At 47.6% G+C, this 15,408-nt stretch overlaps 2 long non-coding RNA genes across 6 annotated transcripts; one reads left to right on the top strand and one right to left on the bottom strand.

Moving 5' to 3' along the window:
* The first annotated feature begins 928 nt into the window (after positions 1–928).
* LOC122367128 lies at positions 929–9,459 on the top strand. 5 transcript variants are annotated; one of them, XR_006254000.1, is made up of 4 exons: positions 929–1,006; positions 6,343–6,438; positions 7,583–7,965; positions 8,487–9,459. It is a non-coding gene; the product is annotated as an uncharacterized LOC122367128 (long non-coding RNA). The 5 variants fall into 5 exon arrangements; XR_006253998.1 differs by lacking the exon at positions 929–1,006 and adding an exon at positions 4,832–4,904; XR_006253999.1 differs by lacking the exon at positions 929–1,006 and adding an exon at positions 5,290–6,109.
* A 633-nt stretch (positions 9,460–10,092) lies between these two features.
* LOC122367127 lies at positions 10,093–12,751 on the bottom strand. The gene is made up of 3 exons (XR_006253997.1): positions 12,662–12,751; positions 12,033–12,145; positions 10,093–11,176 (listed from the first exon to the last, which is right to left on the bottom strand). It is a non-coding gene; the product is annotated as an uncharacterized LOC122367127 (long non-coding RNA).
* Between the last annotated feature and the right edge of the window lie 2,657 nt (positions 12,752–15,408).

Here is a 15,408-nt window from a genome sequence, read left to right as displayed (position 1 = left end):
CCAAAGTCGGGCTCAATGTCACCACATCAAGACTACAAGTCATATGTCGACACCAAAGTCGGGCTCAATGTCACCTCACCAACACAACAAGTCATATGTCGACACCAAAGTCGGGCTCAATGTCACCACATCAACACTACAAGTCATATGTCGACACCAAAGTCGGGCTCAATGTCACCACATCAACACTACAAGTCATATGTCGACACCAAAGTCGGGCTCAACGTCACAACAACATTACAAGTCATCGTGGACGAGTACCTACCTACACTGCTCAGCGTGTTTCTCAATGTTTTTCATGAGGCAATCTTTTGATTAGTGGATATAACAGCATGCAAGGTTTAATATAGGATCATTACGGAGCGAGCGAAGCGAGCGTAGTCTTTCCTTAGATTAAAGGTAGACTGTCACCTTTTTTTTACTTACCGGTTTTCGTAAGAGGTGCCCGCCCTCACCACAGATGTCCAGTCCATTTTCCGTTATCCTCACCCTGTAACGCGCAATCGCCTCCCAAAGTTCCATTTGATGCCATCTTTTTCGCCGGTGAAAATGCTCATCACTACGATAGCATGTATGACACTTTTCATTACATTTTGGCATCATAGAGATTCATTGTTATTTTTCTTGAATGTTGTGACAAATTTCGTAATACCAATATTAATTTCAACAGCAAAGACGTACATTTAGCAAATTAATGTTGAAGGTTTCCTAGTATACTAGCATGAAGAAAGGCCGATCTCTTAGCATTGTGAAGGATTTCAGGGAAAGGAAAAACTTTGTCGATTTTAATTAAGAGCATTTTATACAAATTTTAAGGAAAAACTCGTCAACAGGGTTTTATTTATCTTTTCTTATTCACACATATTCAATTCAAAGGCGATAAATTGTTAATTAGCAAATTTGTGGTAGAAGACAATGCTTTTTTTACTTGAAGGGAAGTGGTAAAGGGAAGACCTGAGGTCCGATCTCTTCAACACTAGTGAAGGGAGCAGACCCTATGACAAAGGTAAGTGGTAAAGGATTTTTGGTTTGCTACCATGTTCTGCATGTTTCCACCTCTGTTTCAAACACGACGCGATAAAATTGAAGACTTTTTCGGGGCACGTGTCAAATGTATTGCTAATTCATAGGCGATGCTGAAAGTGGTTTCATCCTCATTTCTGGCTCTCTCTATCGCCTGGATAAAAATAGGCCCCGCCCATCCCAATCAGCTGCTGCATGACGAGTTGATGACGACAACCACTACTTACCAGCAACTAATCTAGGGATAGCGTACGTGACAGTAATGGTGCAGCGGTTGCAAAATATTACATTGTTATTCAAACGGTTTTTGCTTTTAGGGCCTTGTTAGATGAGGATGAGGTTAGATTAGATGAGGTGTTGATGAAGGCAGGTATTTTTTTTAAATATTTTTTTTGACAATTTTTTGCCCTTGTTTTACTTAAGCTGAACCCGGGACCACCTGAAGTCTAAACCTTATTTTATATAACATGTCAATGCTGATGCTGTCTTGAAATGTGAAATTTAGACAATGGTTATAGGAATAATGAATAGCAATTTCACCAACAACATTTTAATCTCTAGGAAGTGCAATTAAAATTAAAATCACTGTCTGCCACACTGCTCCATCCTGGTCATGCAACCAACGTTCATGGGTGGTGTTTCACGGCAGAGCACGCACTGCAGTGCTCAGCACTGCAGTGCGCTGCGTGTGTCAGAGCATTGGGTTTCCATGGCAGTGTCAACAAACTTCACTGTGACGCTAAGCTATGACAGCATCCCAGAACGCTAGCACGCTGCGGTACCAGCACCAGCAGCATGCTAGCAGTATTTGAACTCAAACCTCTGTTCTTGGTACGGTTTTTCAGAACCTCTCACTCTGTTCCAAACGCGATTGATCATAAACTAAGAGATCACATGCAACGTCATTTGAGTGATGCTATGGTATGCCGTAGCTACCAGTGCACACAGTGTCTGGATGGTGAAACAGGGCCATTATTAATCACATTTGCTTTGCTTTGTTTCAGCAGAAACCTGTCTGCACATGGGAGGAGCTCAACAAAAGCCCATCAAGTTCATGCATGGCAGTGGATCTCAACAGGAGAAAACCAGAAAGAACATGGATGCTTGTAGATTGCAGTTGTACACTGCTGTTATCACCTGATGTGCGTGGCTGGCATTGCTCCTGGCAAGAACCACCTGCAAGTGATGAGAATGAGATGGTGCCTCAGTCGTTGAGTGTGCTGCAGTGTGAGAGGCGCCCTGATCTCTACTTTGTGATAGGTTTCCATTGGAGGTTCAACTGAGAAGTGAGAACTGACTGTGACCATGCTTGAGCATGCCAGTGGAGCTTTACATGCTTAGGGCAGCTTTTGAACAGATGCTGACCATGGCATGTCCCATCCAGTTATCACGTGCACAGAATGGTGGGGGGAGGGCAACTCTGGGCTCTTGAGTCAGCCCTACTGCACAGGGGGTACAGATGGCCGCTTACGTTTGGTGTGTCCTGCACTGCATTATCAAGCCCAGTCTGCGCCACAGGCAATGGGTCGGGCTGCACTATATTAAAGGCAGACTATCTTGCAAAGGAGGCTGGCATCCTCTCCCATAATGACACACCAATTGGCAATCATCGCTGCGATGATCACGAGGGTGTCCGCTTATCTAACATGGTGAGGTGGAGAGCCAGTTCAAGCTGGCCTGAGGGATGGTTTTACTTCATCTGAGGCCCCCTTTCCCCGCCTGCCAGGTCCGGTCAAACGACCGCTTCACAGTGAACGACTTGCAGTGGATGCCGTCCCACAGCGCAACGAGCTCGCCGACCAGAGGCGGCGGCCAAGAGGCGGCCGCGCTCCCCCAGTCGACGGTCCCGGTGGACGTCGGCGACGCCCACCGCGCGACCATCAGATCGGCTCGCGACAGCGCCGTCGCCGACTGACCGCATGACTGGTATCTGTTCTTGATGTGGGACCGACTGCCACCGCCGGTCGCGGAAGGGCATCGCTCGTCGGCCATCGACGTCCGCCAGCTTCGCGTGGGTCACTGTTCGGGCTGCCACCAATACACCGAATCGGATGGAACCCTGTCGGCGAATGCCGGCGGTGCCCCGACATCGACTGCGCGGCGGCCAGTGCATCGCGTGCCGGGAGGAGGCTGGCACCCCCGATCGGTCATTGGTCACAAACCGTGTCCCAGCTCATGACTGCATCCAGCGCAGCTCTGTGAGATGTTCTGCAGCTGCTGCAGTCTGCCGCGTGTGTTAGTGAAAGAAGAATGAACATGAGAAAACCTCAAAACTTTATGCCTATTCGCAATTGACCAGTATTGGAATAAGTTTGGATTTTGAGAATTTGTGTCCCTGTGCTTGTGCCTGTGTGGAAAGGCATGCTTTACGGTGTACCATCTCAATGTCAAATCCCGGCTGCGCTGTGCGGATTTGTGCGGCTGCTGACAGGCCACCTGGGTGCCAACGTATGTGCGAATCCGCGAATACGTTGTGTTTCGTCAGTCAGTATCGTTCTGAAAATATTGACTGCAATAGGCTATATAGCGTATGACGGTTCAGCCCAGCAGTAATAACTGACCATTGATTGGGCGAATTTTGTGTGGTGGTTCGCTAATACATAACCTAAAGAGTGTTTTGCCGGAATCGTTTAGTAGCAGAACTGACCGGAATATAAGTAGAATGCAATGGTTTGAATCGTTAATTTGTTGAAACGATTGTTCTCTGAGACCACTGTGTAACTTTTGACCTGAGAATCACCAATTATAACGACAATGGGGAAGCAGTAGGCTGTACTGTAGAGTGTAGGCAACACTATATAGTTGGCACACATACGGAAGCACACGACTTACGCAGTGGACATCTGCATCATGCATGTTAAGGTTTACTGGGAAGAGTGAGAAATTAGTCAGAATATAACTGACTAAGGAAAATAGGCGATATTTCCTATTGAGCTGGGGCGGAGAGGGGGAGGGGACGTGTGGTCAGCTATGCCAATAATTCATTCTCTTTATGCAGCTGTGTAAAAGGGCGTCCGTTTTTGGGTGAGACCTTCCCCATCGGCCATTTCCAAGTTAAATCGTGGTGGAGAGTCTGGAGACCTCAGCCTCGGTAGTCGGTACCCTGCGCGCTGCGCCACCTTGCGAAACATAAAGCAGCAGTCCTGACATCTACAGGCGTGACTTTTCATGAAAGCGCGGATGTGTTCGCGCTTATGCGAAAAAAATGCTTCCGAGTATGGTTGATAATGAGATTAATTGTTGTCATTTATTTATTAATTCATTGGCAAAAGTACCCTAATAAATCGGTAAAATAGCTTGAACTGTATCGTATTTCCTTGGGAAAAAATGACGAACTCATCCTAAGACATCCAGATTATTGGATGCGTTCGTCAGTTGTAAGTAGTTCAAGTTTTTGGGAAAATTTGCTTGTGGAAAATCATAATATTTCAAAGATATGCCTATTTTTGAATAATTTATGCATTCATCTGCATTGAAAAATGATTGTAAAGCAAAAGTGCAAAAGATAATTGTCAACTTATTTTCTCAAATCACAATTTACGAACGCACAAAACTCCAGCTTTTAATTTAGTGCGTGTGCGAATTGCGGTCAAGAAAAAATATTTAAACTGTCTATATTCCTCCTAAAACAATGAAGGATGAATGAGGAAAACGCTGTTTTGAACAATTGTATATTTATTTTTTCTTAATTAAGCAAAAGTACAAAATTTTCAACTTTTATTACATTTGCTCTCACAAAATCCATCACTTTTTAGCATGACGTCATGTCAGCCAAATTTACTAGCGCCATCTCTGGAGAGCATCTTTCGAAACCTCCAGACGATAGAGAGAGCCTCATTTCTACGGTCTCTGTGCGCTAATATTTAATGGTTTTCATCGTGGTAAGTTGATATACAACGGTGCCGGAATCTCTCAAGTAACAAGTAACGGGTGTGCACTTAGTTTTGGAAAAAGATCGATTATCTCTTTTTTGAACTTGAAGTTATAAATACAAATGCTGGCATAGTGAATACCTAATCATGCAATTGAGGATGAGCATGCCAAAATTCAAATTTATACAATTGACTTGGGGAAACTACCCATGCTGGAAACTGCCAGTCTGCAAGGTATGGCAATTTCGACAAGATCTGGTCGGTGCGGGCTTGTTCAGCTGTTGCGGCGTGGTGCGGATTTCGCTTGGTGTGCGGATTTAGTGGATCACAGTGCAGATTTGGCTTGACGATGGACTTGACGGACAAGACGATATTGATGAGGCAAATAGAAAAACATTGCTGGAGCTTTTATGTGTAATTCAGTGTCCCCTGGGTTTAAATGAGTGTGCAACTGCTGGTCATTTTTGGGTTCTGTGCGGATCTTTTACCCTCAGCCCACATTGGGGTGGATTTTCCGGTTTTGAAGGGTTGGTGCGGATTGTGAACTTGGGCTAGTGCCCTTCGTCGACATGCGAGCGATACTTTGCAGCATGGCTGCGCACGGCTGCAAAGTATGGCTTCAGCTTCAGCAATGTTTTTCAATTTTCCTCATATATCTTGTCTGGTCTGTCATGTCCATCAACAAGCAAATCTGCAATGTGCTACACCAGTGTCCCAAAATTAGGGATATTTTGGCTTGGGTGTTCGAGGGTAAAATTCCTCACTACAAAGAGGACTGAAAGTGGAAAATTGCCAGTCAGAAAGATACAAAGAAGAATGAAAACATGATCACCATTTTCTATGTGAATGTTACAGGATGTGGGAGCTGCGATGATTTAATGGAATTTGAATGTAGGTACAAGCCAGCCAGCAAATGTACATGCGGATGATTTAGTTGTTAAAGTTGGGAGGGCAACTTGTCCTGGAAAATTAAAGGTGAGAGTGGACCGAGTGGACTATTCAATTTCACAAGGATTTCACTTTCCACCCAAATCTTGGGACACTGGGCTACACTAGATCTGCACCCTACCAGCCAAATCCGCACCACGCCGCATCAGATCAGCACCAGCTGAACAAGCCTGCACCGACAAGCTTTTGTCAAAATTGCAATGCTTTGCAGACTGGGAAACTACTAGGCGCAAATCCAAATATTGATCGACCAATAAACAGTTGAAGTGAGCAGGGCTATGACCAAACTAGGAATAAATAATTTAAATATGAATGCTTATAATTATAAATAGTTATAAAAATTAGTATTTGTCAATCACCATTCAGCGACCGTTGACCTGACTCAGTCTGAAAAACGTGGCAGCCACGTTTTTCAGACATGCTGAAAGCTGTCATGCTGCACCTCTTAATATTAATTGTATAACAACTTTAAATGACAAATACAGCTTTTCTTTTACAGCAGCAACATGGTAAACCGTTGTTGTGTCAAGACATGCAAGCAACACTTTGATTACAAGCCCCAACATAAGCAGGGTGCAAAATGGAAACTACACAGGTATGTGATCTCGCCACCGTCATTGCAGTATTTGAAATGCAGTATCATGAGGGTTATATTTTACCAGATAAACGCCTTTTGGGCGAAGACCGAACGAGCGAGAGAACTGTAGCTTTTCTTGACAAGGGGTCCTCTGACTTCGGGAATTTTTCAGCTATCGACACAAAATTGGCACACTGCTAGAACTAGACACACTCTACTATGTTATGAAAATGAATGAACCGGGGTGCTTGGGACATTCACTTTGCACGTGCAATGAATTCATATCCTATACTGTAGGTAGATTTCCATATCAATTTCACGTGCTTTCAATAATTCTTTAGACGTTTCAGTTCGTTACAGTCTCAAAAGGTCTCGGTTATCTTTCAGTCTACCCCCAAGACCTAACTTATTGTTTTTTCCCTGGCCCGGCATGCTCTCGGCACCATCCCTCCAATTCTGGCCCAAGGCAACGCACGAGCGCTGCCTGCATCTAGTATTGAAAAGACTTCGCTTCGCTTGCTCGCTCGTAACAACCTATGTAGGCTGTCGCCATTTATTGTGGCACAAATGTAAATGCACAGAGAAACCACCTGCTTTATTACAAAGAATTTGAGAAATCAAGCGATTACACCCCAAATCGCTTCCTCCAGCCGGAGGCTGTACCCTCGAAGGTAAGCGCGCTCCGTGGCCGAGAGAATTCCAGCGGTAGTGTTAGACGCGAAAGCAGCTGGTGCGGACGGCCATATTTTGCTCGAACGCGTAATCGCGTGCCGGTGGGGTGGTTCTATTATTTGTCTGAGTGAGAGGCGGCTTACCCATGGGGCGGTATATGGTGCAGAGCTGGGCGCCACTGACAAAGAGAAGGACGCTTATAATGTGACACAATGTGTTCTAATGTTATAATATCTTTTTTCGGCATGGGCCAAGTGCATGTGACCTTGGGGTGGTGCGTCAGTCAATAGTATGGAGATGAGTGCCTGTGGGCTGTGACGTTATGACGTTGTGCGTTGTTTTGTAATTGTGCCGTCTTTTGATGGGGCGAAGGCTTGCAAATCCGCCCCATTGGAACAAAAAGACATTATTGGCACGCCCCCCCCCCCCCAGCAGGGCACGGGTAAACACTCTGGTAGTTCACCAACCTCTCTCTGCACTGTGATTTCAGAACCTTGGTACGTCACCTGCGACGGCGACGTCACCTGCGAGTTCCGCGGAACCCCTGACGCCGTCACCAGCTGGACCATCCGCGGCACTGGACCATCCAGCGACGGCCGTGACGCCGTCACCAGCTGGACCATCCGCGGCACTGGACCATCCAGCGACGGCCGTGACGCCGTCACCAGCTGAACCATCCGCGGCCCTGGACCATCCAGCGACGGCCGTGACGCCGTCACCAGCTGGACCATCCGCGGCACTGGACCATCCAGCGACGGCCGTGGCGTCGACTCTGCCGGTGCCGGAGAGGTCGGCGACGTCACCTGCGCCGCTGGTGTCAACACCGCATGGACATCAGCTGCGAGCTGGTAAACGGCGGTGGAGTGGAAGCAGGTGAGAACTGGCAACCTATTTATGACAAACTTTTCTTTTTTGCTTGAGGGGTGATTCTGGTGTCTTTCTGCTAGAATTATTCAAATTGGGCTTTATCTATTATTTTGACCATGGACGTGCCTCGAGCATACTGCAGCAAAATTTTTACATTTATACCCCCCAAAACCCCCCTAAATATTGACCTAGAGCAACCAAATTTGCGCAGGGGCGAGAACTCCAGGGGGCCCACCTACCTACCAAATTTGGTGTTTCTAGGTGCCATAGGAGCCAATCGCGAGGGGGGTCGCATCACCCCCCCCCCCCTGCCAGGCCGTGTTATGAAAAATGTCCTGCCAGGGCGAGGGTTAATGTAGGAGCTATGCACACATAAAGCATGTGTTGTTTACAGCATGGTACTTCGGCTGCAGGCTTGAAATGGAACAGACTTTAGTCTTATCTGCATGTGGTAGCTCGAGCAGAGGTATTACATCTGCTTACGTGTCCCGTAGCAGCATTTTACACCTTGTCCTGCTCTCCCACAGAGCGCGCAAGCCACCAGCCAGCTGACTCAGAGCCCAGGGGGCGTTCGCCACCAACATCCGCACGGCGCAGCTGCAGAGGTGATTTCTGCCATGGAGCAGCATCCGCGGCTCCATGACATCATCCTTCCATCATTCTCCATCATCATTTCCGGAGCTCACCCGACGGCGGAGCTGGCTTAGGTCGGCGTTTGAGGCGCGGCGGGGGGCAACGTCTCTGTGCCCTGCTCCGGGTCCCCGCCGCCTGCGGTCTCTTCTGCTGCCGCCACTGAGGGGAACGGCTCTTCTTTGAAGACATCATCGGTCGACGGTGATGCTGGCGGGCCGGTGGCGGCGTGCCCCGTCGGCAGCGCGCCTGGGGAGGACGCTGGTGACGACGAATCTTCATCGCCGTCGGCACCGGTCGCGAGCGAGTCGCTGTTTAGTTGGCCTGCTACTGTGCCAAAAAGTGCGACTGTGGCCAGACTGGTATACGATTTGTCAGTGCTTACGCCCCTCTTGCCGTGCCGGCCGTGCTCTTTGCCGTCTATTGGGGATGCGTTAGAGTTATCGTTTTGGGGTTTATACCGGTATCAAGATTGATTTAAAAGATGGATTTCATCACATTTCTCGCGCACGTTCCACACGTCCTTTTGGTGTTTTGTATGATGGTAAAACGTGCTTATACCTTTTCTCTGTTACCAATGGGCCCTATTAGGTACTGCATCTCCTGCATTATTAGGTAGAGATGCAGTACCATTATTAGGTACTGCATTATTAGGTACTGAAGGAGATGCAGTTAGGTACTGCATCTCCTTCGGAGATGCAGTACCTAACAGATGCTTTCAGTGAACTTGTAGAGTCGAGATTTAACGTCAGGTGTTTGGCGTATTTAGATGATTTTCTTTTCATGTCCAAGGACGCTGAATGGTATCGCTGCGTTTCTGACTAGTGTTGGGTTGTGTATTAATTTCAATAAATTAGTTCTCGTTCCGTTGCATGTTTTTACGTTTCTTGGTGTGTCGATTGACTTTGGGCGTGATTCTGCGCGTGTTCAGGATAATGCCTTGTCTTGTCACTATTGCGGGATGGCCGTGGTCCAAGCACAGTCGCTGTGACAGACGGTTCGATGTGTCGACCAATCATGTTGCTTCGTTTTTGGCGCCTTGTGTGTTGTCCGGTCTGTCAAGACTCAGCTGGCTCAGTCTCGACTCTGGCTCTGGCTGGCTCAGTCTCAGTCTCATCAGAGAGCGAAAGGAGCTGCGCGCGCGGCTGCAGCAATTCATCGGCGGCGGCGCTGTGAACGCTGTGTCGGCGGCGCGCGAACAGGAGCTGATCGCGCTAAACGAGGACCGCCAGCAGCTTGTCCATCTGCAGCAGCTGGTGTTGCAGCTGATGGGCGGCCAGCAGCTGGCGGCGGTCGCTACCCCCCCCCCCCCGCCGGTCCTGTGTGCGGGGACCGCCGCGCCCGGCAGTGATGGAGGGTACTATGGCGGTGTTACATTCCTAACTGTTGTCACATATCAACTGAGAACCGTCCGGCCGGAGGCAGTTAACGCCGGCCGGCACCTACTCACCGTGGCCGTATTTTTTATATGGAGAGAGGAGAGAGGAGAGAGAGGACATCAGGTTGTCAGAGAAATAAAGTGTATATTTATTATTTGAATCGAGCGAGTCGCGTGTTCCACGAGCGGGACTTGGAGCAAAAAGCTGGCATTGAGATACAACGAACAGAACGTGGCGTCGAGCAGGAACGCCCCCGGCTATGTACACGGTGCTGCTGGGCGCGCGACCAACAAAACACGAGAATGCATCAACATCAAAGACACACGGTACATCAAAGCCCTCCGCGCCATCGCTGGGTCCGTCGGCACCGCTAGCGCTTCTACAAAACAAGCACGCACATAGAGACGCCATTTCCAAACGCACGCATACACAGAACAAAAACGCACATGCACGTCCATTCGTTTCACTCAGTCACCCATGAACGGCTTGGGTTTCCGGACGGTCACCAGCCGGCGGGGCCGCGCCGCGGCAATAGGCGTGAGTCTCCTCGTTGAGCTTGCTGAGCGCGCTGCCACCGGAGGCGGACGGGGCGCCGCCGGCCGCGCCGTCCTTCGCGTCGCTCACCTCCACCTCGACCCCACTGTCGGAGTCCTCGGCGGCGGCGCGCCGGCGCAGCTGCTCGCAGATCTCCTCTGTGACGAAGGTGGCGCACTTGGAGTCGCGCATCAGCGGCGTGAACTCGAGCTCTGGCCGGCCCTGGTGCAGGCGCCTGGCGCAGGTAGTGCTCCGTCAGCGGCCGCGGCTGCACCACGGCAGCGCGCGATGCTCGCACAGCTCGCACTCACGCTCCACGGGAGCCGGCGCCGACTCCGGTCGCCGCCGCTTCACCGGCGTCGAGCTGGCCTGAGACGAGCCCTTTGCCGCACCGCCCGAGCCCGTGTGAGGGATGATTGTGAATTGTGATCTCGTTGTTGATTTTGATGGGCTGTCCGGTGGCGGCCGCCGCCGCAGCTGCCTTCCTACGGCCAAACGACTCCATAATCTTCTTGGCGACGACAGAGTGAGGGCTGTACACGTCATTCTCGAACTGTTTGTATACATATGCGAATGTGGCCGTACAGACGGTGCACTTGTAGGGAAAGGTGCACCGGGTTCAGCATCACAAGGTGGTCCTTAAAGACGTGGTGCAGGAGCTTCCACTGGTACACCTGGCGCACACAGAGAAAACACGTCACCGGTAAATCCCAGTTTGAAGTGAAGGAAGATGTGCATGAAATCCTAGGACCAGACAACTCGCAGGGGGGAAGTCCACAAATGACGCAACATCACTAGGTACAACCTCGTATCGCACAGCAATGTAAAATCATTAATGGTACCTAATGGTCTCCCTAATAACCAGTGTACGTGTATCTCCAACCCGAGCCGCCTCCCACGATAAGATCAAGACTTGTGTCAAGACATGTGTCCTAAGTATTAAGTAATAAGTTCACCTGTATCAAGTTCACCTAGCACCACTTTTCTGAAAGAAAAGTGGTTCATGTTTTAGTGCCATCTTTCATTATAGAAAGACAATGATGTTGAATGTGTTTTCTGATGAACCACAAAGTGAAAATCAGTGATTTATGGGTGCATTGTATTTAAGAATTCCTTTTGAATTATCATGAGCAGAGTTGAATACCTCCTTTTGCACTCTTTAGAAAATGAAGAGACTCACAAAATTAAAACATGATTAGAAAGAACACATCCTTGGAAATGTTTTGTGTACTAACCATATTTTTTTCACAAAACATTTATAACTTCCACCAAACCACACAATGAGTCAGGTGAGATTATCTTACATTAGGTAAGGTTAGGTAAGGTTAGATTAGGTTGTATTATTTCTGCTTGTAGTGTACCTGACTTTTCAAGGTAGGTACATGATAATTTTAATTGCAATAATCACCTTAAAATATATATTGGCTAGCAACCTAGATAAAGGCTAGGCCACACATGGCAATTAAATAAATATTAAAAAAATTGTTTCATACTTTCACATCGCATCGTAAGAAACATTCAGTTATTTACCTTTGGGGCTCGGGCTGGGCGGTGGGTGAAAAGTTGAGAATTCTTCTTGCCCCTCGACCACCTCCTCTCCTCACCCGTCCTCGTCCTCTCCCTCGCTCACCAGGCATCTTCACCTGGAAGGTAGGCATACAGAAATGGGCCAGTCTGCAAAACGTGGCAGGTCTTGACAATATGTTGTCAGGGCACACACCACAGGTTGTGGCAGGTTTGAGGAATTTTGGGGCAGAAGCAAGGAAATCTGGGGCAGAAGTTGAAAGCTTGTCACAGCATTGATTCATTTCGCTTCTCATACTTATTAAATGATGCACTTCATCATTATATCATTTTCATCATATTTATGAGGGGCCCTCATGAAAGGAATTGGGTTGCCCAGGTCTCGGCATTCCGCTTGGGGCAATGTTTTGACTGTCCCAAACATCTTGTCACGGATTGAGCTCCCTGCCACACTTTGAAGACTGGGAAATTGGTGCTGGAATGGAAACACTATCAGATTCATGACAATTTTTCCAATACCATAGGTATTTGTTATCCAAATAGCACTTGTCTCAACTTAGTCTATCACTATTCATATAAACCTGGAAATAGTCTAGCTTTTAATATCACATGCCAAAATACATGTATATATATACCTATCAGATGAATCAGAATTGGAATATTTTAAGATATAGATAACATAACTCATTAAAACAGGCAATTCCAAAAGCGTAAACACGACATACATAACCAAAGCAAGGATCATTGTATATTTCAATTGTAACATGCGCGCCGTTTATGGCGACAAAACCCGCTTCCATATCTTATGACCTTGAAGTCTAGTGATGTGTCAACATTGTCGCTAGACATTATCCGATTGATAATTTATGATAATCGATAATTTTTTTACGCGATTCACGTGATGATAGCTTGCCAGGTGAATTCTAAAATTTCGTTTTATCCAGGGAAAAAATCATGGGCCGATCTGAGAAAACTTTTTGAAGGTGGCAGTCTTCCTTTAACGGAAATTTCTGAGCATGAGCGGCCGGCCGGCCGGCCGGCCGTGGTCACGCTTTTGCGAGGCCTATATCTCAGCAACCACTTGACCGATTTGCATGCGGTAATTTTTGTAGGGTAGCTTCATTCCTTCTACCAAGTATTGGACTATTCCCGATGCATGTGGGTGACCCCTTATGCACGTGCCACGTGCAAGACGAAGAGGTGTCACTTTTGTAATAGTTGCAATATCTCGGTAACTACTGGGCCGATTGCGCTGAAAGTTGGCATGTAGGTAGGCACCCACTAGGCAATGCATATCCATGTGCCAGAGTTGGGGTGCTGCTGCACGTGCGCACGTGCAGGGGTCGATTCCAGATCTCGAGAACGGCTGGACCGATTGCGCTCGAATTTGGTACACGGTTACGGAGCAGTTAGTAGGGTGCCGTGCACAAGTCAGTTGGGACCCATTTTGCACGTGCGCACGTGCAGGGTGCCGCTCCCAGATCTCGAGAACGGCTGGGCCGATTGTGCTCAAATTTGGCACATCGCTAGAAACCGGTTAGTAAGGTGCCGTGCACAAGTCAGTTGGAGGTACTCCTCGAAATTTCGCACGTGCAAGGCCCACCCTCTCGCTCGCTCCGTTAGTCGCCCCAAAAGGCGTTATACTGGTTTCTAAGTTGCAACCATGGCACTGCTGCTTTGTGGTAAGCTATAGCTCACACTGCTTGACTTCAATAAATTAAACTTCTTTTGAGCATGATGCCGCCAACGACAATAAATGCTTAAAGTACCTATACGGTGGGATAAATTTGAAGCAGAAAAGTAGGCATTTTTGTTTGATTTCAAAACAGTTACCTATATGTGCCTAAGTGCAAGCTGCATAATCTTATGTACAGTCCACAGCAGAAGTAATGTGCGGTTTCAGTCATGGGTATGTTCTGCTTCTGAAGCTTAGGAACGATTAGCCAGACTACAATGAAACTTTGAATGTAGCTTATATGTATCGTCACCCTTGCAGCTGCAATTTTAGCTATTGACATCTTCTTTTCGATCACTCCGCATTAAACAATCGGCAGTAAAAGCCAATCGTTGAGATTGGTAAAACCCTACATTACTTTAGCGGTGGGCTGTACCTACCTTAATCACAGAGTGGAAGCCAAAATGTCTACGCTTTGTGTTAAATTCTAAGGGAATGCACTTCCCGCATGTTGCAAAGCATAGATATATCACACACCAGCAATTCATGATGCTGTATCAATTAATCTAAACTCATTTTGACAGTGATTTATGTGAGTTTGAATTTTTTTTTCATGTCACCTGCGAGCATATGAGCTCGTAAGTTACACACATACTTGGTGATAGCCTGAATCGAAAAAGCTGCGGGCGAGAAACTCACACAGCATGTTGAAAGATCCTCACTGCCTCTTGTTTGACAATGTGTCATCAATTAGCTGGTTATCAGTCCCAATCTGGTCCTATTATGCAATATGCATGCAACATCTTGTATGTGTTAAAAAGCTTATCGACTAACCGAACCTGCCATATCTGTACTGTCGCTGTTCCAAGTCATACGTTGATGTAACAACTCCGTGCAACGTCACCAGCCACGTCAGTTCAGTCATCACTGCAGGCATTATCACTGCGCGGCCGGTCCAAGGATGCAGCGTCGAGGCGCCTCGGCAGCGCAGCCGTACCGGAGGTTTTTGTCGGAGCTCGTGAGGAGTCGGCGAGGCGAGGAGAGTCTCTGGTGACCGCGGATCGGGCGCAGAGTGTCGTGCCCGCTCTCCGGTCACGTAGGCACGGCGGGTGGCGGTGTCACCTGCGCCGTGCTGAGCCCCGGCGCAGACGCACACTTCCTGGTTGTCCCCTATAGCCTCCGTCACCGTGTGTTCCATGTCATAGGTGGTGCTTGGTGATTAGCTATGGAAGATACAAAGGTCCCACGTGTATTGTTAACCATTTTTGGTGCAACATTCCTATATAGTTTGTGGGAGAGGCAGCTTTTTGGTTGCCGACTCGCAAACCATCGTGGTTATATGCATGGGCCATGGAACATCTTTTAAAGACAACTTGATTGTAAACCATAAATCTGAATTGTTCTTAGCACTGTTTTGAGAGACATGCTCAAACGTATAATCAAGTAAAGTAGCCGTACACTCGTAATAAATGTCCAAATTTCGTAAGAAAAAATTCGTGGGAGCGAGTTGCAGAAGGCTTAACCCGAAAGCTCCTCAGAATTATCAGGCCTTTTCTTACAAATTTTGGACATTAATTATGAGAGTACGGTCACTTTACTTGATTATAGACAAGGTAAACCATAAATAATAGATTTTAGGTCATGCAAATTTAAGGCTATCCTTTTCAGGTCTTCAGGCAAACTTACTGAGAACCACGATCAAACTCC

Source organism: Amphibalanus amphitrite, unplaced genomic scaffold, assembly GCF_019059575.1.
Source record: "Amphibalanus amphitrite isolate SeventyFive unplaced genomic scaffold, NRLGWU_Aamphi_draft 000852F_arrow, whole genome shotgun sequence".
NCBI lineage: Eukaryota > Metazoa > Arthropoda > Thecostraca > Balanomorpha > Balanidae > Amphibalanus > Amphibalanus amphitrite.
The sequence above is the reverse complement of the archived record's forward strand: the minus strand, read 5'-3'. Positions and strand labels throughout refer to the sequence as shown.